This window comes from Tachypleus tridentatus, chromosome 8, assembly GCF_004210375.1.
Source record: "Tachypleus tridentatus isolate NWPU-2018 chromosome 8, ASM421037v1, whole genome shotgun sequence".
NCBI lineage: Eukaryota > Metazoa > Arthropoda > Merostomata > Xiphosura > Limulidae > Tachypleus > Tachypleus tridentatus.
In genome coordinates this window covers 12,041,388-12,064,954 of record NC_134832.1, presented here as the reverse complement: position 1 = coordinate 12,064,954, position 23,567 = coordinate 12,041,388, and the positions used below count along the sequence as shown (strand labels likewise).

The following is a 23,567-nucleotide window of genomic DNA, read 5'->3' as shown; positions in this document are numbered from 1 at the left end:
GATAGAAGAGAGCCATTACAATTAATGCAATGAGGGTATGTTTCACATTCATAGGTATCGTGATCCTTGCAACCACAATAAGCACACGTCAAGGGGCTACAACATGATGTCTTTGAGTGACCAAACTGCTGACACTGGAAACATCTGAGAGGGTTTGAAATATATGGCTGTACTTTGCAACTAAGACAACCTGCCTTGATGGTGGCAGGTGGATATGGTGACGTACACATTAAAATGAGATCATTAGTTGTCATCATAATTCCATCTTTGCGAGTGGAGATGTGCCTCACTGCAGAAACTCCTTGGGTGGAGAAACCAGAGAGAATCTCTGACTTGGAGATGTCATCAAATCCCTCTCAACAATAACTCCTCATGATGAATTCAAAGTAGCATGGGGAGTACCTTCAATGGATATATCCCCAATTGCTTTAGAATGTAACAAGAGTTCACTGTGTTTAGATGTGGATGTTTCCACCAACATGTCACCAAAGCAAAGTTTTTGACTGACTTTAGAGAGCCATCAAATCCTTCTAGTCCCTTATGAATAAAAAAGGGAGTCATTTGCCCTCACGGTTTGTCTGAGAGAGAATGTAATATAAGACAATGAGGTACAGGTGCCACAGATGTTGAAGATTGCTGCTCAGAATCTTCAAAATGTGTTTGTTTACCTATGAACTGTTTTTTTTTTTTCACTACTTAAGTTTTATTTGGGAGATCCATAATAAAGAAAATGTTTTGGTGCCCACTGACCACACCCATCATGGTGCCCTTCAAGGGTATGCACTACAATGTCAAACATGGACATTACAGCAATGCCAGGAATTCAGGAGCACTATACCCAAACACCAGCATCAGATACAATGTCCAAACCACCTGCTGAGATCTTCCAAAACTAGTACTTAGTTGACCCTAGCCCGAGTGGACCAGCCGACTAACCCTAGGAATGCCACCCCAAGGCTGCCCGTTTACAGGAATTCAAGGTCAAAGTGGTGTGTTAGGGTTGGACCCATCAACCACAAGGATCCTCTCCTCCCCTTCACGGGTCGCCAAGCATGGCAAACACATGGGTGGATGTTTAAATCCCAGAGGAGGTAAATTGAAAGAACAGAACCTTCTCTGGGAGGTCCATTCACTATGTACAGGAATCCACACTGAGAAGACCTTAGAAGATCGAAACATTATTCTCTATTTTATTTTAATAAAACTTTTAATACCATTTCAGCCAGCTTTAGATACATTTTTACTTCAAGTGGGTTTCTTGTCATCAGAAACCACTCAAAGTATGTATAGTAATTGTATATTTTGTTTTAAATCTTAATGTTACTAATAAATTTAGAATAAACACTGTTATTCACCAACTGATAAATTTCTTGTAGAGATGTTAAAAATCACATAATATAGAAGTTATCTGAAATATGGAGAAACTTTAAAACAATAATACTGTGCACTTAAGAGTTAAAAGATGAAAAGTATTTTAACCCTTTCTCACTCCATGCAACAAAGTATATTTTTTTCTACTAATGGGGAAAAGTTTAACTATCAATTTCATCTAAGTCCTGAAAATAACCATTTAATAACTTCTTTAAATATTTAATAATACATAGATTGCATGTATGTATGTAAGAAAAATTAAAAGTGCAGAATACTTTCTTTCCCTGAAAATTCACAGTTTCTCTTTTAGAATACATCTTTTATATGAATAATCCAAAATAAATTAATGAAATGGATATTAACTTACCACAGCTTGAATGATGCAACACACACTCTTTCTCCTTACTATTCAATTTCATATTTTGTCCCGATACTGTTACATCAGGAGAAGTGGGTACAGAAGAGGCAGTAAAATCTGTTTCCTTTCTACTTGAAGACTATTGTTTCAGTGCAAAAACACTAAATTAATAAAAACCTGCAATTAAATTTTAAAATTAAATCTGTAATAGTCATGAACATAATTCCATATTCACTTTAACAAATTTTAGTGAGTAGCTAAATTTAATAATAAAATTCTCTGCAAATTACTTAATAAAAATATATATGCATGATTTATAAGATCAAAATAAATGAATACAAGGTTAGCAAACCAGTAAATTAACCAAATACTATCCAATGACAGACCATTACCTGACTGCAGTCATATTGTATCAAATGTTTCAATTCTCTAAAACAATGTTAAACTGAACTTAACTCTTAAGTGGGTCACTCAAACTTAACTTACAGTTACATCAACCACGCATGCATGTGTGTGTGTGTGTGTGTGTGTGGCAAATATACTTGCATGGGACAACACATTTTAGGAAGAGAAATACTGTTTTTATCGTGACAAAATACTGTTTATTTTTTGTTACTCAGTTACATGGTGGCAACACTTGGTCTCACATACTAACAGAAAAGCAATATGAAAAATACATAATACTTTCATAATAATCAACAGCTTCATACCAAAATACGTTATCATGAAACAAGAACCAAATGTGTGAAATTTACATAAGTTTACATTCAACTTTCAGGAAACTTGAACTGACTATTATGCTTGCATAAAATATAGAATGTTTCAAGCCTCAAAGTTTTATGAAAACCAACAAATGACTTTCAAATTTAACTATAGTGGTTAAGTATTATTTCATGATTATGTTAAACAATTAGTTGAATCAAACAAACAGGCAGGCAGTAACCTATCTAATTAACATATTTTTCCATAGTCACTAAATAGGATAGGTATAATGATTGTAGGTTGCAAATATAGTTTTATTATTATTACTACTTTATAATGTACAAAATGTACCTTATATTAGTTTCATATTAGAAACAGCAGTGTTATCAAGAGATTACTTCAAACTTATGTTGTTTGCTACTTTCAGTTGTAAAAGATGATTCAACAGAAGTGTAGTGGCATTATGAGCCACTTCCTTTTATTCTGCTTCTCAAACAACAATTAAGTCACTGAAGAAACAAATAAAGATGAAACTGGATGAAACTGATAGTATGAGTATATAAGATAAAATATGTCCATTCCAAACATGTCAATTTCTCAGTGTAAACCACCAAGTGCCAGAAGCATTATTGTGCTACTAGGTAGAATATTTCCTTTCCAGAAATAACATGCACACCTATATGCTCATGCTATTTATATAAACACCAATTTAAAATTCCCTATATGCAAAACTTTCTTCACAAGTTATGTTGCTTACTTTAAACTTCAAATCATGGCTTTCCATTATTTAACATTTTGTTTCACAACAATTATTAACTAAAATACAATAAATCAAAAACAGAATTTTATCAAATATTTATAGAAGTTAAATCTTGATATATATATAAAACTACTTTTAGAAACTTTCCTTTTTTGTCATAATTTACTTTAAAATTTCACAGTATCACTTTTTTTTTCTAATGCAAAAGGATCAAATACCTATATTCAAAGCTGTATATAAAAAAGCCTCATACAATAAGTACTTTAATATATATACTTCAATAACACAACCGAGCCACAATTAGAGAATTAGAGCTGGGCAACTTTTAATCATGCTTTCAAGTAACTAGTGTTGTATAGTTAAGTGATGTAAACAACAAAAATAATATAATTTGTGATGATGAGACACCCACTTGAAGTAAAAATGTATTCTCAAGACAGCTGGTAGGGGTGTTAGTGCTTTATTTTAACTAAAGTTCTAATACCCATACCAGTCATCTTAAGAATACAAAAGTAATATAAATTTATAAGTAGTGTTAGCAGAAGTCTTGTTGGGCCCAACTCTTATAACATCTTGGATCCATCCATGATCTGAACAACGGTTTCTCAAAGTATGAATCTCTAACAATTAGAGATTAAAATATAATTTGAAACATGCATGAATCATATTTTTGAAAAATGTTTAATATTCGTACTCCAGTAGCAAATTTTGAAATTAAATGTTTTCTGTTAGCATCAATATTGTTTGGGAACTCTTATGTATTCATTTTTGCAAGTGTTTTGAAAAAACCTTTTTCCCAACAACAAAATAAATATTTGGCTAATTAGCACAAGATGAGGCCTATATCCGATTTTTTTTTTTATTTTACTGCTGATTCTAGGGCAATGAGGCTGATTAACCTTGTATAGTAATTTGTTGTTTGAAAATATCAAAGTAATAAGTTTATTTATTAATTATTAATTTATTACTTATTTATTACTTCATTTATTATGTTTTCAGGTTCTTACAGATTTTGTATATCATACATTTTCATGTACAACGACTTAAGATAAACAAAGTAACTTACTCCTAATTCACTGTGCCTCAATGCAGGATTTTCTCTAACTTTTCAGACTTTTTCCAACAAATTTTTAAGGCAACTCGATACATTAATTTTAACTATGTTTAAACATAATTTCAACTCATAAATATTTTAGAACCAATATTTTGATATTGGTGGATACTTACTTAAATCATATTTTCATTTCAAAACAGCTGCAGTTTTGCCTGTTAACAAAATAATCCCACTTGATTTGTTTTATAACATTTCTTCCCATCCCAAAGAACAGCTATTTTGATAAGAACCTACCATCCTTGAAAACTATTACCTATTTCTTGGTTTTCTAGCATTTTCCTTACATTTTATAAAGGATTTCATTCCACATCAGTGGCATAATCATTTACTAAGGAAATGCAACTTTGAAAACAGCTATAGAGTACATTTAAATAAGATTAGATAAAGCAAGAATTAGACTATCACATAATAGTGCAATATTTATATATAGGATAATGTTTTTTTTAAGTTTTCTGTAAACATTTCTCTCACTTCTTTTCATTGTGAGTTTTAAAATTATGTGTGCTGAATTATACAGATATTTTCTTCAAAAAACATCACATAACTTGAGATAAGGGTTAAATAGATAAAAATATTTAACATTTAATACATTAATGATCATACAGTGTTTGAAAGAGTTTTATTGTCATCACGTAAAAGTAGTTCACTTTGACAAGACTATATGCACATGCAAATATTTTTTAGTCCTGAGCACAAATATTTTTTGTTAATTTTGTAAACATATCCTTCCAGGCAGATAAAAGTCATCAATAGTCACATTAAGGTTGTTGGCTAAAACTTTCATTGAAATAATTAAATAACAGAAAAGTGGTAATGGAGAAGGAAAGTGATAAAACAAAGCACCTACACCACAAAACCAGTAACTGGATTTATTTTTCAATAAAAAGGAAATTAACAGTAGTTCCCTTAGTTAAATAACAAAAAATTAAAGTACAACAATGTAGAAGCTTGGCAATTTCATAGATGCATGTAACATAGACAAAAAATCCTCACTAGAACTTTGATTAGTCTCATTTTACTTTTGTGAAATTCTAATTAACAATGTAACTTGTTTTTAGATACAATGTTATACTTTTCAAGCTTTTGTAAATTCTTACTTGCATTAAGTCACTTACTAAATATACAAGTAACAGCTTCATAATCATTGTAAATCTCACTTTATATCAAACATTAGCAGCTGCAATGGATGACAGATCACATAATTTTGTAACTATTATTTTTTGACAGAAATAAAATCTTTTCAGCAGTTACATTTTTTATTTATCTACTTTTGATAATTTTCTTTGTAAGTGGGTAATAGGAAATGTTTTCTTCTTTCTTCTTTGAAGGTTTCAGAAACAAGTTAGTTCATTACAATTGCAAAAGATACAGAAAAATATAAAAATTTTGATGACCAATTAACTTCCTAAAAATCTTATCGTTGAATAGTTGAAGTAATTATGCCAAACTGCATCTGTTTTTGCACAATGACATTTTCACAACTGCTATCACCATTTGGATAACCAAAATTCTAATATATCTGTAGTGAGATAATGAAACTATTAAGTTGCAAACTTTCTAATAATTATATATAGTAATAATAATAATAAAATAAAAAAATCCCTCTACTGATTCTACACTTTCAAGACTTAACACAAACAAATGCATTGCTCAGAACTGTTTACCATTACAACATAATGTACAACCAGAAGAAATGGAAATCCTCATGATAAAAATATCTATAACATTAATTAATGAAAGTATAAATGAAAATTACAAGCAACAAGCTCTGACTGAATGCTAACACCTGAATCTTGAATTCAATTTTTTTTATAATATCAGCTTACAATCCTTTTCTCAACATCATTTTAATGAAATGGTGATAACTGTAAATTGTGTATACACATATGTATATATAAATGCATGCACGCAAAAAAAAAAACTTTCATGACTGATGACCTTAAAACAAATTATCTAAGAAATAATAGCTTGTAAGATGATTTTAAACAAACCTTTTTAGACCATTTTTATTGTTGTAGTTTATCTTCATAATATTTAGTTCACTTAAATATGGGTTACCAAGGCAATTAATAAAAGTGAACATTTGGTAGAATAAGGAATGAATAAAAAACTTCTTCAGAATAAAGCTGGTCCAATTGACCATCTTCATAACCACTTTTGTACTTGTTATAGTTTTTATTTGCTAAAAGTTAGTCCATTTTTGTGAAGATATAAAGTGTATTAAAAATTATAGTATGGAAACTATAATTTTAATACACTTGATACATCTTCACAAAACTGGACTAACTTTTAGCAAATATTAAGTTTCTGTACACAAAAAAATCTAACTTTCTAATGAAATATTTTTACTAAAGACTTTTTTTGTGAATATAGATAGCATTTCTACATACCAGTCCAAGTGATAAGTGATTTACATTTTAATATTAAAAATACATTTTTGCCTCAAATGTTATTTGCATAATCTCTAAACCCTCCTAAATATATTTCAAATGTTTTATCTTTTAATTTTTCTACCATAATTTTATAGAAAGTTGGTGAATTGACTGACCTTGTAACAATATAAAAAATCTAAATAAATTTAAAAGTACCCTTTTTCTCTTCCTGGAAATAAAGAAAAGGAAAGCAATATTTTCAAAGTTTCTTTCACAAACTTATCACAATGTTTTCTATGCAACAAGCATAGTTAGATTTATCTGAGCTAGTCAATATGTTTTCCATGAGAATAAAGCTTGAGCTGCAAGTGAAATTAAAAATTTTCTGTACAGAAAACAATGTAATATAATAAAGTAGTGGAGGGTAATATCATCACCTGTGACATAAATAATTTATTAACCAATGCAAATTCAATGTACGAGTTGAATAGCATGGGAAACTTTCGGAGCAAAAGTTTTGCTTACCAACGATTGTGTTTGTCAATGGCAAGTGATAATACATCAAGGTGAGTATTATGGTTTATATATAATTCTTTACCTATTGATGATACATGGGAAATATCTTGATAAGCAGTGTTCATAAGGGGCACAGTAAAGGAAAAAACTTGTATTCCACTAAAACTGAGAAGTAGAACAACAAACTTCAGCTATTATTCATTTAAGAAAATGCAAAACAAATTGTTGGAGGCTGCCATGTCAAATGACCTTGAAAGGTGACAGAACCAGGCATTACAATATTACCTACCTAAAAATTCAATGTTCAGGTAATGCCAACACTTTGCAGATCAAAGGAAAATCCTGGAAATTCTCAATTTACAATCTAATTGTTCCACATAAATAAATGAAACATCACATGTGAACATGGAATTTAAGTTACAGTATCAATTCTGGGGAGCGATTATTTTCACATATAGCATGTTTGTAGCAGCAATCATGCATGGTGTATGAGCAACCTGGGAGGGAATGACAAATCAATGCTCTATATGATTCAATCTACAATCCCTATTCTGAATTTAATAGATGTCATCTCAATTAGTTATCAGGAAAAAGAGGCAGCAGTACAATGAAGGGCAAATGGCATGAGTCATTGCAGCCTTTAGGGGTGGTATGTCAAAGATGGGTACTGTAAAGTGGTTCAATGTTCCCCCGCATGACCCTCTCTGAGAAGGTTTGTCCTTTGGGTCAGCTGCCAATTCTGCATATAGCAGAAGAAAATGTATTAGTTAAATACTTAATCAGCAGAGCCAAGACCTTTGTATGGAGGTAACAAAAAATTCTTCTGAGAGATGGGAGGAAAAAACCATTCAAAGACAACTTGCCAGGTATGTTAAACTTCAGCAAGACATACAATTTCACTTCATTGAAAAAGGTGCAAGATATGAGAAATAGCCATTTTTATTTCTTCTAGGAAAAGACTGGTATTTGGCTTTTGTGAAATGACACCAGGAACTGTCTGAGAGCAAGCCATAAAAGCTGGGGAGAGAGAGAACAATGGTCACCTGGGTAAAGCCACAGAAGTGGTTCTCAAAATGCTGCCAATATCTACAAGAGGATGTCCCAGATCATGTGGAAATGTTGGCAGATCCAAGACAGGTGTCCAATGCAGATGAGAGCGGATTTCAACTAAGCATATCATCAGACAGGGTTTTATCACCTCGTGGTGCAAGGCATATCTACCTGGTTGTATCCAGATTAGTGCCAACATTGCTTCTTCCTGACAACGGTATTTTATAAAAAAATGATACAACAATCCACAGTTAACTGTTTTAATTCAAAATGATATGATACAATAAATTGATGGAAATAATGAACACACTCAACAAAAATAATTTCAGTGACAATATTAACTTCCCTATGACGATATTACCCTACTTTGACCCAATGTTTCATTTGAAAAATAATGCTCCCTCATTTCATTGTATTCAGTAAAACATATATCAGATTTAATAATCAGTGATGTCGAGAAAACCCACTTGTAGAGAAATATATATGCAAAAACGGCTCGTTTGGGTTGAGAAAATATTTTACATAGTAAGTCAAAACGTTGTTCGCTCTTCCATGAAAAATATTTTCTCAACCCAAACAAGCCGTTTTTTGCATATATATATATCAGATTTATTCATCACTCATAAGGCTCCTGCCATAAAGCACCATGAACAAAACAATTTGTATGTATAATACTTTTCCTTTAAAGTAACAATATTACCCTCCACTGCTATATTGTCATACTAAAAAAAAAAGCAAAACTTCTGATTATGAAATGTTTATTTGTACATTCATACAAAACCTCTACCTACCCTACTAGACATTTTTACTTTCAAATAGTCAAGCAAAATAGTTCATGCTACAATTTACTTGCATTGTGATAATTTTTTTTTTCAGAAAACTACAATTAGTAAAAAGACAATAACTTAATAACAGATAACACTTTAGAATTAGTTACACTTATTTCTTAAATGCAACAAAAATTCCCCAGTCTCATGATTTCACCCTCCCATTCATAACTTCTGCAATTGAAAATTATTTTCAAACATGTGACTTTCAACATGAACTTGTTAGCAATGATGTTACAAACTTCAAAGCCATTATACATACATACATTTGTAAACTTGCAATCTCCAGTAGTATACTTTTTCTAGGTAATAAAAAAAAGGTTTTTTTAGTGCCTGGAACAAAAGAATATTTTTGAATTATGAACAGAAGTTTATAGTATTTATTTTCAAGCACAATTATTAAACTCAAATCATTCTTTAGCTGTTATTAATCAGCCAACCTAATGGTGGTGTTAAGGCAGTATGGAATCTGAATGAGGATTCAACTTTGTAAACCACAGTATGTTTACTTATATATATTTGTATACGTATAAAACTCACTGGGGATTGAAAAGCCTCTTGTTCTTCAAAACATTTCCTGATAAATTCATCCCCTTTGTTTATTTTAACAAAACCACAATTTCAGAACCATCTGGCATGTTCTACCCAAGGATCATCACCCAGCTTCCAACTGCTAAGTCCATCACCACAGTAGAAATATTTTGTGTGATCTTGAACTCCTAAAATAAAAAGTTTAAAAGATTTAAAAGATATTTTATGACATTATCACACAAATGAAGTGTGTGTGTGTGTGTGTGTATATATATCAAATTTCAAGTAATAGTTAAAACATACTAAATTATCACTCTATGATGTATAACTAACACACCTAAAAATACCCTTTCAGACTATAAAAGTTTTATACAGAGAGTTATGTTAAAAGCTACAGAGCAGGTAAAAAGCCTGGATACCCCCTACTGATGTGTAATAATTAACTGGGGGATGACATTGTCAAACTGTGTGGCAAACAACTGATGCTTTGAAACAAAAAAATACTAAAAATTTCACTACAATCACCCCTAATATAGTAAGAAATGTCACACTGCACATAGAAAAGTATCATCTTCTGTCATGAAAATGAAGGCCATCAGACATTTTGGATTATTAAATTAACCATATAATGGAGTTACTGTTGTACATTTGTCTTAGTGTCTACATTTGTTTCTGTATACTTTTCCTTTTTGCATGCAATGTATATTCTTCACTGTATTACACAAGTCCTGCCTATTCTTGAGATTTGTAGAACGTTCTTGAGCATAAAAATCAACAGTACTTATTTAACAAAAGCATGCTAGAATACTTTCAAAATTTCTACAAATTTGTGTGATTCCTATAAAAAGCAGCTAGCCAAGAGACAGAAGAGAAAAATATTATTGGACAGCTACAGTCAGTATGTTATAGGCCTAAGAAGTTATAACTGTGATTAACACATATTAATCAGAGAACTACAGAATTTAACCAGAAACATTTATAGATTTCAAACAGTTCAACTTTAGTGAATTACTTCGGATGTTAGAATTTTCACATGGACATTAAATATCTCCCTCCATAAGAAGTACACTTCTAACCAGTGAGAGACCAGCTGAAGTAGCTAGCTTAAGCAAGGTGTGACAATATCAACTCAGAATTAATTTTCTAATCATGGATCTGGATCTTCAAAAAAATATTCAGTTTTAGACCAGATACAAACTCAGTACTATTTGTAAGTTTGTAACCTCTGCATATAAACCATCATTTGTAATAACTATTAGAAATAACTGTTATTATAAATTGTATTGTTTTTATGTTTATATATATTAAAATATATTTGCATTAAAAAAGGAAATTGTTTCAACTTTGTTGGCAAATACCAACTTTATAATCTGACTTAATAATTTAATTAACTACTAGAATCAAATTAAAATTTTGGTTATTTAGAATAATAATACATAGGATATGTAACATAATAAATCAAAAACTTGTCCAAAATAAAGTATACGTTAAAACTGTCTTGTTAGTCTGGGTCACTTTGAGATATGTAACTAAGTCAGTATGCAATAAATTCTTTCTTTAATGTACACTATCTTTGTTTGAGGGTAAATGTGGGAATCCAGAATGTTTGTCCACCCTGTACTTCAAATTTACTCATACTCTGAACACCCATTTTGAAAGAAACCATACAAAGTAAATGTTTTAGCCAACTTACATATACCTTGTATTATTTGTTGGCTTATTCAAGTATCATTCCTATTAAGGTAAAAAGTCAAAAGCTCTTGAGATAGCTAGTATTTGGGTTCCCAAATTTTTCAAATTCTAAATGCCATATTTCCATATTAATTTATACACTCTTACAAAAACAATATGTTACACTTAACCTTCTCATTAGAATTAGGTCAAACTGCATCTGTCACAACCTTTTAGTTACATTCAAAATTTAGCTATTTGATTATCAATGTATACCAATGAACTTGGCATCAAAGCAAAAATACAAAATCAAGTTTTAATACCATGTAACTTTTAAGTTCTTAATTTTATAACAATATATTTAAAAAATACCCAAACTTCTATAACATGATAAATGTAACAGGTTTTGTATGGAATTTAGAATTACTCATTATGATACAGATATTACTAAGGTGAAGTCTAATTTATTACAACCTTCCTTCTTAATCAACTAAAAAACCAACCTTATTGGCCATGTCCACCTGTCACATTCTCTCTTTCACAAATTGCGAGTAATTCTCTGTAACATTTCATACTCATTTACAACCAGTAAAAAGGCAAAAATCTTAATATATCAAATGGCATACAATACTACATTATTTTTATCACTGAGTAGTGTCAATTCCATCTTCAGTCTCAAAGTTTACCTTGTGGTATTCAGATTGAACAATAAAGAAAATCAAGCCTCTCTTGTGTTAGTTACAAATCCAGTCAAATTATAATAGTTATAGGACACTGTTTGCTTAGTGTGTGTGTGTGTGTGTATAAAGTAATTAAAATGTAGAAATAGGAAATTTATTAGGTGGTAATATAATGAAAAAAAAATTCAAGTTTCAAGAGGTATTGCATGTTTGTAAGCAGTTCATCTTTATGTCGTTCAAAATTAGGATAGAGAAAAAATATATAGATTTACAAAAGAAACATTTGATATTTGTTTAGGTTTTAGGGGTTAGCAAATAAAATCTGAAAATGTTCAGGTGGAAAAGTATTTTAAATCTCAACATAAAAAAATTACTTTATACACAGAACATTCAACAATCTGACTTTATGTAGTTACTGATAAATGTTTAATAAATAATACTTGAAAATCTGATGTTCAGTGTACAAACAATAATGTTTACTGTAAGCTTACTAAATTTCATGAAGGTACACAAAACATGGTAAAAGTTATATTATTGAAAGTCTTACTGTTACCTTTGTGGTTAAAAGGTCAGGCACATTGACAAATCCCATATGAAAAAGAGTATATTATTACAAATATGCATTTGCTCCCTTAAATCTACTACATACATACCTAACACTATATAAAATATCCAAATGATACCACAGACTAGTAACAATCTGATGAAAACTTCAAAAAGTATAACTGGAATAAATTTTAAGTAAACAGATAAACACAGAAGTAAGATAAAGACCAACAGAAATAGATTTCTAATGATAGTTTAAAATTAATATAAATTCCAAATTTTTATGTGGGAGTGTCATAATTTTGATTAAAAATGTTTTTCTCAAAATAGATTATTTATTTAAATAAAATGTTAATATTTAAAATAATTTACAAGACTACATTTTAGGCAATACACAATTATCCAACTATCTTCTAAGTGGTTTGTCACTTTTCTCCCACCTAATTAAATGCAAGACAGCCAGATTTATAGATTAATATTATTAATTTTAAAGGGATGCTCTGATCAGTGATACATGTCAGTTTTATGACTATAACAGCTGTGAAAATCAGCAAGAACATGATTGTGATCCTCAAAGTTCAGAAAAGGTTTAAGTAATAAGGTAGATGTGTTACTCTGTCAAGGAGAAATCATCAGCAGTGAGTAGATGTGGAAATGAATTAAAGATACATACAATATTCAAACAAGGAAAGAAATAAAACATTTACTACAGCATGCTTTAAAGAATGTATGATTGACTACTGTATATATATTCTACCTGCAGTAAATATGTCATTCAAAGGTTCTGTAGTTGTATATTTTCATAGTTTTCATAACAATAAAGCTTATTTGCAACACAGATATGGTACCATTCCTAAAATTTGCATTTTAATGCACAAACACTGTGCTTAACAGATGAAAATAACAGCAAAGAAATCCACTTCATGCTATTTCCCTTCAATTAATATACTATTTTATTTTTTAAAGATTTTGATCTCTTGTACAAACAACATGTTTAGGGCTAAAACCTCCTTTGAATAAATTCTACACCATAAACTTGGAAATAATTACACACAAATTTTAAGCATATTCTTAAGGGAACTAAAGAGCTCAATTACTATTAGGAAAATGCTTCCGACAGTTTCTCACAACCTCTAGTAATTTGTACCTCTAGAATGTTGAAAAAAAAAAGTACTTGGTAAGGTTTTGCTTGTTTTATTTTATATACTATCTTCAGTAAAGATAAGGCCAAATTGTTATATGTCAGATCATATTACATGCTTTTAGTAATTTTCTGTCTGAAGTGTATTTTAAGCATCACTGAAGATATTCATTTTAACTGAACACCACTTGCTACACGATATGATATTAATATCTTTTGGATTTTTTTTTGTGGTTTGACAGTCAGTTTAGTCAAAATTAATCAGATGAAACTCTGTAGAATTGACGGCAACTACCTGTTGTGAAGACACAAGTGTAGGGGATGACATTTCAAAAGTCTTCTGTCTTTTATCTGTCAAAGAAAATTAATCAGTGTTAAAATAGTCATTTAGGACCCATTCTAACCTCTGCTGCACCAAATAAACTGAAGAAATTACCTTTTCTGTAGTTTCTGATACATTTATTTTGACTACTGTTGCTTCTATGCTATGACAGACAGCCAAAGAAAGAGTCTTGGACAACAATGTTTCTGCTAAATAGATACCTGCTGAGATGAGTTGATGTTATTACTTAGTGTTGGTTGATCATTAAAACTGTAAAGGATTTCTTTAATACAGAATTTGTTATTCCAGCAGGGATTTTAAAATTTTCAAGCAAAAGAGTCGGCTATTATTTTCACTATGCAATAAGATACAAGACTCAAATGGATTTATTAGTTTATATCTGCTACCAGTTGAAGTTCTCATATATTCACATGCATGTATTTTCAGATGATATGTAGATTTATCACTACAAGCAGTTTTTGCAACCACCACAATTTATTTGCAACACACACAGACACAGAAGGTTGGGCAGCCTTTGGTTTTAAGCTAGTTTTAAATTTTTAAATATTACCTTAAGCTGCAGGTAATATGCCTAAATTATTCTTTCAGTTAAAGATCTGAGTTTAAATTTTTGTTCAAGAAACAAGTGATAAAAACTAACAAGTACCTTGGAACATGTTATGGTTCTTGGTATATTCTATTTTATGTTAAAAAATGTTCATGTGATAGTATAAGAAATTAAGGATATATTATGAATTTTGAAAATTTCAGGGTGAAGATGTAAGTAGTCAGAAAATAAATTGCATGCTCTTTTCAGGAGATTTAAAACAGAACTGCATTTGACAGAAAGTGGTATGAAACTGTAGTCTAATATGAGATCATTAATCAAACTTAGTCTTTCACCAATTACATAATGAGGAACAGCAACCATCCCATCCTTCTTGAAAACTTAAACTAAACTCTGGAACAACAGATTACAAACTTTTTATTAAATGAAGCTTTTATACTTCAACAATCACCTCATACTAAATAATTATCTCAACTCCTCTCTGCTATCATTAATTTAATAATTTCCCAATTTTAACTTTATTTTTTAAAGACACAATCTTTATAATTTTCCCTCTTAATAGTAATATTAAACATACATATATCTCATTAAAATGTGTATCTTGTTACACTGTCACTATTTAAATCTGCTTTGTTTTTTTAACTTTTGGTTGTATCAATACCTTAATAGCTGTTGTTGCTTTTTGTAATTATAAAACAGAACTGCATTTGACAGAAAGTGGTATGAAACTGTAGTCTAATATGAGATCATTAATCAAACTTAGTCTTTCACCAATTACATAATGAGGAACAGCAACCATCCCATCCTTCTTGAAAACTTAAACTAAACTCTGGAACAACAGATTACAAACTTTTTATTAAATGAAGCTTTTATACTTCAACAATCACCTCATACTAAATAATTATCTCAACTCCTCTCTGCTATCATTAATTTAATAATTTCCCAATTTTAACTTTATTTTTTAAAGACACAATCTTTATAATTTTCCCTCTTAATAGTAATATTAAACATACATATATCTCATTAAAATGTGTATCTTGTTACACTGTCACTATTTAAATCTGCTTTGTTTTTTTAACTTTTGGTTGTATCAATACCTTAATAGCTGTTGTTGCTTTTTGTAATTATAAAATTGTAAATTAATTTTTGAAGTTTTATTGCTGATGATAGAATTTAAAATGGTATTTTTGCAAGGTAATTATTATTTTACACCTCAAAGAAGCATGATTCCCTGGAAAAAAGAACAAAACAGTGCAACCCAAATCTCTATTTGCATTGAGGAAAGAAAGCAGTATAACTAAAAAAAAAGGTAACACTATTCAATTTTAAAAACACTAAAACACAAGATGGTAGCTTAATAAAACTCTGAAAGCATGTAAAACATTGAGTTCAATTGAACAGATATTAATTCAATCCAAGCACTTTCAGAAAGCATTATGTGTATTTAATTGATAATTTTCTTGTTTTAGGTTTTTACTCTTTACTTTTAACTTTTGTTTTAGTAGTCATGTGTAGTGATGGCTCATTCATAATGATACGTGAAATTTGGTCTCCTTATTCTAGGCAAGACTTATGCATACTAAAAATACAACAGAAATTTTAAGAAGTTTAATCTGTGAAGAAACCAACTAGAATTTCAGAAAAAAAAAGAAGAGGTAATACAGATGTTATAAACTTTTTAATAGCTTAAACCAGAGTATCCCAAACTTTCTCAGTTCATGGCACTCTTAGTGTCTCAGCAATATTTTCACAGTACCCCCAAGCAAAAAGAAAAACCTAACAATTCCATTTATTAAGTAGTTAGATCCAAACAACTTAGCTGTTTAAAATAATAATACATGTAAATACAAAGTAAAAGCAATATTTTTATTTCATTTTTAAATAACCACAATTACTGAAGCAATGCATGCACCTGTTTGACAATGCACAACTTCTCAAACTTTAGAATCAGATTTGATACCACCCACACTCATTCCCTGTTCCACATTGATTTTTGTACAGTACTTGCTTTTCTATCACAGCAACCTCCAAAAACCCAGCTCTGCAGAGATATGGCATCACAAATGGAATTAAGATTCGCTGAGCTTTAACACTTAGCAGCAGATATTCATCTTTTACTGATATCCAAAACTCTGTTCCATGCTGCTAAATTTTGTTTTTAAAGTCTTCTAACAAGACAGTTGAATAAGATTTTCTTCTTCTGCAGAGGTAATTTTAGATGGGGCCTTACCCTTGAATGGGTCTTTGATCCATGCAAACTTCTCTGTAGCTTCTGGAAAGTAATTTTCAAGTCAGTCTCTAAGCTGCACCAAGTGCTCTTCAAAAACAAATTTTAGTTCTTAGGTCAAACCAACTTCATTGGATGTAACAAACAGTTGCAACAGGAGAAAGACTTTGCCACCATCTTCATTTATTCTTCTTCTCCATAGCAGTAATGTTTTTCAGAAGACTGTAAGTTTCAGAATGTGTATGTGTTGCAATCCTACAGAGATATTCAATGCATTCAGTTTTTCAAAAATATTAATCATGTATGCTAATTTTGACAAAAAATCAGTATCCAAGAAATTTTTATCACAGTGTTCTTCTTCTTTGAGATAAGAGTAGAGTTCCTGTCATAATTCAAACACACAGGGCAGTACATTCCCACAGAAAATCCATCATGAGCTACAATAGTACAACAAAGATGTGTGCTCAGATCCCATATCCTCACACAGTTTTTTAAAAAAACTCACCTTCTGTGGCTGAGTCTTTATAAAGTTCACCACTTTCAACACACTTTCCAGGACTAGGTACAGTGGAAGACTCGGGTGCTTTGAGACAAGAGCTTCCCTGTGAATTATGCAGTGGGTTCACAGTGCATCAAGAGTGTTCCTTCCTGTGATTGCCTGCAACCCTCCATAACAGCCAGACATAGAGTGACCAACATCAGTTCAGACTCAAAAGCACTTAGTCCAGTCTAAGTTTATTTCACATATAAAGGTGTGAAGGATCTCAAACAAGTCTTGAATCTTTGTACCAGCAGTAATGTGTAGCAAATCAAATGAGCATCCTTGTTACTATCCATCACCTCATCTAGCTGCAACCCGAATTCCTTCTCTTTCATTTTTTCAATTACTTGATTGTTGAGGTCTTCAACCATGTGTTGAATTCTACAACAGATAGTACTGTTGCATAAAGGCACCTTTGAAAGCAGTTTTCCTGCAGATTCACCAACCATAATGTTCACCATATCTGCTGCAGCCAGTAAAATCAGTTCTTCTGTGATGGTGTGAGGCTTTTCACATTTCACAACTCTATATGCCACCTTGTGGGATGCTAGTGAAGCATTGCTTGGTATTGATGCTTGTTTCAAAAATGTCCCTTTTTGTTCTTTCAATTATTTTAACTTTCTGGTAAAATAATCACAGAATTTACTAGCCATGTTTGGAAGATTGGTCTCTAAGTGGTGTTTTGGTTCACTTGGAAGCATGCATTCTGAAGCCAAAACTTTTATACATAATATACACTGCAGACACTCTTCATGATTGACATCTACAAAAGTAAAACCAAAATCTAGATAACTATCATATTTCAATATTTCTGTTTCTTCACAACTTTGCCACTGATCTATGGTTTGCTCTCCTTTTATTCACTCCCATGCTTCTTATTAATGTTAAAAATCTCCATTTCTATGCACAAGGACCAAAAATCAACAAAATAATTCAATGAACTTCATTAGACCTTGCAGATACTTGATCACAACACCCTTTGGATATTTCAATTACTGATGGACCCAGAGAGTCAATAGGTATTTATATACAAAATCTAAGGAAAAAGAAAGTTTGAGAAGTTACTGGCATAGCCAAAAGTACAAGTAAACAAAAACATATCTCAAACACTCGGGAACATGAAAGGAAAGTAGCTCGATCTAATGTTAAAATTGTAAACTATCTCGAGCTAGTAGTTTGCATGGTATTCCAACAGACATTGATATCACTGCATTTCCCTTGAAAATTTGAAATATCCTACAGTGCCCCTGTGAGTTCGCTGCTGTGCACGTTTTGGGAACCACTAGCTTAAACACTGCTTATGGAAGGTCTGGTTCAATATGGGAACATAAGTATTAAAAAATGGAACTTTGGCATTATGGACTATAGTAGCTATTGAAACAAAGTTCCAAGGAGCTTATTTAGCAAAATCACATGTACTTCTACGTATATTACAAACTGGTGGTATTGTTCACTTAGTTATGTAATATTCTATTATAACAAATTTATCTATAACTATTGCTGGACATGTCAATAATTGTAAAAAAGTACATTACATATGGTTTGAATGTTTTGTTTTTTTGTTGTTGTTTTTCAGGTGAGTAAACTCAGAGTGATGAATGATCTTTTTGTCTCCTTATGTTCTATGTTGCTTACTGTACACCTCAAATATATTATTTTTTTTTTCTTTTAAAATCTTTTAATGCCCTATTTTTGTCCTTTAACCTATTCATTGCAGCTGGGATGTAATTTCCCAGTGCTCCATCCCCTCATATTGTGACTGGGACAAATGGTTCCCATTGTCAATGCTGTTTATGTCTTTCTTTGCTAGGTCCAGTTTCATCATCAGATGGAGAGTTAGCATCAATGTCTCATTGCCTCTTCATCACCATGCATTTCAAAACCACTCGACTCACTTTTACTATCTTCTATGCTGTCTGAGTCAAGTGCATTAACCCTTAAATGGCAGCTATCATCAACTGATACTGCTACCTACAATATTCCCACTGTTTAGGGGTCAAACAAATCACTACTTGCCACTCTAGTGTTAAGGGCACACAGATGTCATACATTCTGCTTAGGCATCTTGTTAGTAACTAAAGGGTTGAGTGGGAAGCATAGAGGGAAACCATATATCAACATTAAGTGTAATGCAATAAATACTTTCCTTTTAACTCATTTTACTCCTATATGTCACACAGAACAGTTTTGAATGACAATGGGGACCATATGTCCCAGTCAGGGTGAAAGTATGGAAACATTTGGAAATATGTCCCACCTGAACTGAAAATGTTTTCTCTCACCCACCCACCACCTCTACTCCTATTCTCTTCTTGCTCTATACCTATAATCAATACAGCACTCAGTAACTTGATATAGCAGATACAGTGAGTTACATATTTGCTTTGCTTTCATTCATGAATTTTAATGAATATCACTACACATTATGCCACAGCATAAAACATACAGTTTCACATTGGCAGGATAAGCTACCAAAACATTCCATTATACCAGTGAAAATTCCAAACACTAATTTTTTTTACATCTACATGTTACCAGCAACAAAAATTCATCTTCAATAAACTGTCACGGTTTTTCATTTTATTCTAGATGTTACCAATATATTTCAGAAAAACTATAGACTAGAAAGTTATATATTCTAAAGTATGGCTTGATTGGTTAAAAGTTTTGCAATTACTAACATTTTTCTACTTATGTATACACATGTTTCTGGCTCAAAAAGAGGCATTTTTTTACAAGTCGCCAAGAAAATAAAAACAACAAACAATTATTTTAAAGAAATTTATCTCCAAAAGTATAATCTTATATATTACACTTAATCAGCACAAAGATTTTGTAATTTTTTCTAGAGAATAGGGTAATTTTTAATCAAAGACTAATGTAACATAGGCATGATGTTCAAAGGTGTTCTATACATACGTCCATGAACATGATCTGAATGTATTTTCCAAGAATTTTTACAACTATGTCTAAAATGGTACAGTTTCAAGAGTACTTAGCTTTTTCACTCTAAAAGTATACAGAAATAAAAACCCTCACATTTGCAAATTATGTACTGGGAAAACTTCTTTATGGAAAGAAAATTCCTGGGTTACTGTTCATTAATTTAATTTCTGGTTATAAAAAGCAATGACTTAAAAAAAGGATTTGCTTTCTTTCTAGATATATACAATTCATTATCAAATCTTTTTTTTTTGTACATTCTGGTATCTGGAACTTGCCCCAAAGAACTGATATTATCATCATTAGATAAATTTCATGTTCATTTCACATTCTGCATACTTTCATCTAATCTTTTCAAAAGCTTTACTGTGTGTTGTTAACTCTTTCAGTACACAAGTGTAACAATACAAAAAATTTCAAGTTGAAGGAAAAAAATGTTATGCTGCAGAAGTAACTTAAGAAGTTATTAAATTTTAAAATTCTAATAACTGACATTATGAAAAGACAAAATTAAATTTCTAAGTTAGAATTTGTTTCATGATTTAAGATGAATTATCCAAAACACTACTACTGCTATTCACATTTAATTATACACCACAAAAAACAAACACTAAAACTGCAAGGTTTTTAACTACAAATATATATGTCCTAATAATATCAGACAAAACTATAGAACACAAATAAAATACTATGGAAAACTATTATATGCAAATGAAAAATGGAAACATGCACTCACCTACACAAAAGAAACCTGCTTCTGCTAAAACTTCAGGTTGCACAGGGGAACCTTCTGACCACATGGCAAATGACCTCAATCTTGCAGCTAAACTTGCCTGGGACAGATGTTTACGTCCCCTTTGAACACTTATACCAAGCTTTTCTAGCTTAAGATATTTCTGCTTCACTTTTAAAAGTTTAGAAACCACCATATCTTGTACACTTTCACTTATACTTGCTTTATAGTTTCAACATACATCCTCTCCATTTGAAGAATAAGAAATCCTAGAATTTGAAATTCTTTTATCTTGACACCCTTTCTCAAACACAAATGAACAATATGGAAAATGACGAGCATGTTCTTTCAAAGCATCATTTGCTTCTTCCCAAGAAGACACAATACCTTGACAAAATGGACACTGTACTTCATCACTAATTCCTAAGTAAAAAATCCTGCCTTTGCCAAATCTTCAGGCTTTACAAATGATAATGGCCAACCCTTCTGAAATGTTTTTAGCCTTTTACTCTTAACTCTCATCCTTTAAGGAGAAAAAAGCATTTAATTTTAACATGCAATTATTTACACTTTCAGAGTTATTCAAATCCAATGCATTTCAATGATTATTTTGTTGTGAAACATAACAAAAATCTTTCTTTTGTGAAATATGATTCATATAATTGTGATAGAAATCATGCTGATAACCATTTTAATGAGAAATATCAGTTATAACATTCTGCTGCAGTCCACCATTTGGTTTTGAAACATGAATTCCATTTTATAGTTTGAGTTATTCAACATGTTTTCTTCAGAAAAAATACATACTGGTACTCCAGAGGATTCAATGTTCCCAGAGTCATTCTGGCAGTATTTGGGTTAGGTCTTTGAGACAGACGAACTGGAATTATTAGTGTGTAGACAACTGTCCAGAAAGAAATTTGCTGAAGTGCATAATACAAACCTACAGTGCAGAAAAGCCTGACTATGTCTTGAAGCAGGTGAGTCATTGCAGTCCCAGTGTTTCAAATGTAGTCCACAACTAAAACAAACAAGTTCATCTTCTTGACCTGTGTAATAAAATCCTGCTTTTGCTAAAGAAAATTTATCTACTAGTGAATTTTCTGGCCAGGTGTCAAAGGTATCAAGACAATCTTGTTCATGGCTGAAGTAGTTTCCACTATACACTTTCTTCAATACTGGTACCTCAACTGTGTCCGTTTGAAATTGAACAGACGTCATTACTTTTGTACGTCAATAACTTCTATGAGAAATGTATTCCCAAGGTCCCTTAAAAAGCTATTTTGAAATAACAAATTATGATTTCAATATAACCAATATAATACAAGTTGTAAGTCAAACACTAATTTGTATAAAATGTTTTCTTAATCAAATGAACAGGAAACTAGCTCACTAAAGAAAATGTACAGTAACAATGTTGGTGTCAGCATTTGTGGCATTAAGAGAAGATATAGCGACTAGAAGACCTGAATGAAATGAAGAAAGAAGACATTGAATGATTGTCATATGATGGTCTTCAATTTGATGTAATAATTAAATTATATTAACCTAGTTATGAGATAGTATGTCAATTCTTATGGCTTATTACATGTAGTAACTAAGTAAATACAAGTGATATAACGAGGAAGAAGAATATTACTGATTACTGTGATTATGATATTGTACTTATTACAGAATGTATTAACTACTGTTAGACAATAATGAGAAAAGTATATACGATTAATGTTTAGAGTTGCTAGTAGAAATGAATAGAGTATATATGTATATTAAAGTTCAATTTATTTATGAGGATAGTTAAAGAGAAATGGAGTAAAAGTAGTAGTCTGTTACTCAGCTAAAGACTGACTAAAAAGTAGAATATCAGAGAAAGTCTTGTAAACATTGCCCAATGTATAAGTGGAAAAGTGGAAACAAAGGTTTGGTGATGAAATTTTCATTGAGGATAAAAATTTGTGAAGGAAAGAGGAATGAAGTATTTGTGGCTTTCTGGGCATTTCAAATACTTCAAGTATAGAGCAAATAGATGCAGTAAGAAGTGTGATATATATACATGCACAAAAGCATAAACAATTATATAACAAAGATTGACTAAGAAGAAAAATATATTGAGAAATTTTCTGTTCATGCTAACTACAAATAATGCTATCAAGCTCATTAAAAGGATTACTAAAGCATCATTAGACAGATATGAAATAAGACTTATCTGAAGACTGGCACCACCACAGCAGTGAAAAAGCTACAGTGAATGTTTCCATTATCTTGCACAAAGTTGCCAAAAAAGGGAATAAGCTGGAACTTTGATGTAGTATCTATTTCAAAACTGTGTGTGTATGGATAAAAGTAAGAAGGCTGTTGATTTAGTGACTTTATCTGCAACCAATGACCAAATGGTTTTGTTCCCAGTTTTGAGAACTGTGAAACAATCAAGGAAAACAACCAATTAAGTATCAGACTTATCTAGAATATCATAAGAATACCAGAAAGAGTTTGTACAAAAAGTCATTTCAAGTTCGAAAGTTATTTGTCATCAAATCACCAAGAAGTTGCAGTCATCACCAATAGTCTCCAAGGCTGGTGGAAAAATCATAACTACC

The 23,567-nt window shown here is 31.0% G+C and overlaps 1 pseudogene across 1 annotated transcript in view; it reads right to left on the bottom strand.

Annotated features, from left to right (window-relative positions):
* Positions 1-22,214, bottom strand: part of LOC143223870 (putative inhibitor of apoptosis) — a 38,984-nt pseudogene extending 16,770 nt beyond the window's left edge. The window contains exons 1-7 of the transcript XR_013013175.1: positions 21,836-22,214; positions 20,977-21,496; positions 9,611-9,789; positions 8,944-8,965; positions 7,800-7,932; positions 6,894-6,906; positions 1,739-1,868 (exon numbers count right to left, since the gene is read on the bottom strand). The product of XR_013013175.1 is annotated as a putative inhibitor of apoptosis (transcript). The remainder of the gene's footprint in view (positions 1-1,738; positions 1,869-6,893; positions 6,907-7,799; positions 7,933-8,943; positions 8,966-9,610; positions 9,790-20,976; positions 21,497-21,835) is intronic.
* Between the last annotated feature and the right edge of the window lie 1,353 nt (positions 22,215-23,567).